Here is a 2,500-nt window from a genome sequence, read left to right as displayed (position 1 = left end):
CTGCTCTTCCTCCTCCTCCTCCTCCTTCCTCCTGCTCCCTCCTCCTCCTCCTTCCTCTATGCAGACCGTCATATCTTCCCAGAGATTTCTCCTCAGTTGTTATGGTAGGGGTGTACATCCCACCGTCGGCTAATGCTAACACAGCAATCACAGATCTAGCCACCTACATCTCCTCTGTGGAAAACTCTAATCCCGACGCAGCAGTTATTGTGCTCGGCGATTTTAATCACACCAACCTGCATACCGAACTTCCCAATTACAAACAACAGGTGTCCTGCCCCAGCAGAGGAGCTAACATACTAGACCACTGCTACGTTACAATCAACGAGGCTTACCGTTCGTTCCCGAGGGCACCGCTGGGAAGGTCCGACCATGCCATGCTGCTCCTCGTCCCGAAATATAGACAGAAACGTAAATCCTGCAATACGACACCCAAACCCCAAAGTCCTGGACTGCAACTGCCACTGATACTCTGAGAGGCTGTTTCGAGTGCACAAATTGGGACATATTTGGTGCAGGTGCGAACAGCCTCGATGAACTCGCCGACACCGTGACGTCATACGTCAACTTTTGTGAGGAGTTGTGTATTCCCACCAAAACAGTGAAAATGCACAGCAACAATAAACCCTGGTTCAACAAAGACATTCAACTTCTACGCAAGGAAAATAACTCAGCTTTTATTGGTGGAGACTGTGATCAATATAAAACTGCCAAATACGAACTCAGGTCTGCAATCAGGAAAGCCAAATCAAATTATGCCACAAAACTGGAACAGCAGATTGCATCAAGCGACACTAGAACAATCTGGAAAAAAATAAAATCCATGACCAACTACAACAAAAGTCCCCCCCCCTACATCTGACATTAACACTGACCTCCCGGACAAACTCAATGAGTTCTATGGGAGGTTTGAACAGTCCCCAATTCCACCCTACTCCCAGTGGTGTAGTCTAGTTTTTTCCAGTGGGTATACTGTGATTTTGCCCTCCCAGTCAGAGCGACACCTGTCCCGTAGCGACACCCCATAAGCACCACCACACTCACTTATGCATACAGTATGCATCTACACCGGTGTTTGCTGCCTTGGGGGGGGGGGGCATAGACTGTACTTGTACATCAAGCTGCCTCACGCTACAGAAACAGGAGATAGGCTCCTGCCCCCTAAGGGCCGTTAGGCTCCAGAACCATCGGTCCTCAAGGCTACTTACTTATGTGGTCTTGACTACCTGTCCACTTTCTCACCTGGTTCTTGCTCTCTCTCTGGTGCACCATCCTGCTCTCTCTCCTTCTCTCCCTCCCTATCCTCCTCTCTCCCTTTTGCTGTCAACCAAAAGGCAAACATAACAACCAGAGTATTTATAATTTAATAAGAGGTATACATTGAATTCATATCAAATCATAACATCATTCTAATTGAATATTGGGTTGCTGTGGGCAATGCAGTCAGATACTGTCTTTACTTACTCTCTCACCTGTAAGAAAACCGTATGTCCAACTACAAAAAACAGACATTTCCAATGAGTGAGGGTTTGTTCCAATGCTTCAATCCACTGTCCATGTACTGTAAATATACCATGATGGTATTACCATGAAGCCCAATTCTAGCAGAATAAGAAAGATTGTATATCCACTTTAAGTAAAATAATGAAGTGCATCCAGTTAGCTCTTTAGCTGGCATGTGTGCAGCAGACTAGCTCATCTAATCACCTCTGAGCACGCTAGCTAGCTTGATAGTTCTTTGACACTATTATTCACACCATGAAACTATAATCAGACACTTTCTAATCACAATAATAACGACTAATTTGAACCAACTTTCTCTGTCAGAACACAGTAATTATATTTTGCTAACGTTTCAACTTGCTTACTTTCTTCTGCAGAGCTTTCACCCTGCAAAAACTCTCTCGCGTCGCACGCGCACACAAAACCAAAGCATTCTCCAGCACGGCACGAAGCTGTGTGTGGAGGTCTGGCCCGCCTGCGAATTTGCGGAACCTAGGATGGTAGGGGAAGGTAGGGCAATACCGCTACCTGATTGGTTGGCGAAGCACTCGTGAAGAGCCCCCTCATTGGCTGGCGACTCGCCTGCTCGCCTGCTTCGCCAACCAATCAGGTAGCGGTATTGCCCTACCTTCCCCTACCATCCTAGGTTCCGCAAATTCGCGGCCCGCCCACCCCAAGGCAACTGTAGGGGAAATACTGAGACTAGCATTCTGAACGACTGGTTATGCGATAACAAACATGTCAGGAAGTTCGAAGTAAGTGCTTCGTAACACAGACGGGGTGAATTTTATGAATGAAAGTGAAAGTTCTGTCACAAAACGCTGTTACGTATCCTCGCGCATTTTTTAGTGGGTATACGCAAATCCTTGTCCTTTCCTAGTGGGTATACGGCGTAGTCCTGCATATCACGTAGACTACACCACTGCCTACTCCCCCCCCGACCCCCCCCCCCACCCCCCCCCATTTCACATCCAGGAGGCAGAGGTGAGGGCCGTGT

At 47.5% G+C, this 2,500-nt stretch overlaps 1 protein-coding gene across 1 annotated transcript in view; it reads left to right on the top strand.

Annotated features, from left to right (window-relative positions):
- The window catches only part of LOC308159664 (potassium channel subfamily K member 2-like), a gene marked incomplete at its 3' end in the record, with an annotated part of 54,388 nt that overhangs the window by 50,725 nt on the left and 1,163 nt on the right, over nucleotides 1-2,500 (top strand). The window lies entirely within an intron of this gene.

Source organism: Nansenia antarctica, assembly GCF_963989245.1.
Source record: "Nansenia antarctica genome assembly, chromosome: 6".
Taxonomy (NCBI): Eukaryota; Metazoa; Chordata; class Actinopteri; order Argentiniformes; family Microstomatidae; genus Nansenia; species Nansenia antarctica.
The sequence above is the reverse complement of the archived record's forward strand: the minus strand, read 5'-3'. Positions and strand labels throughout refer to the sequence as shown.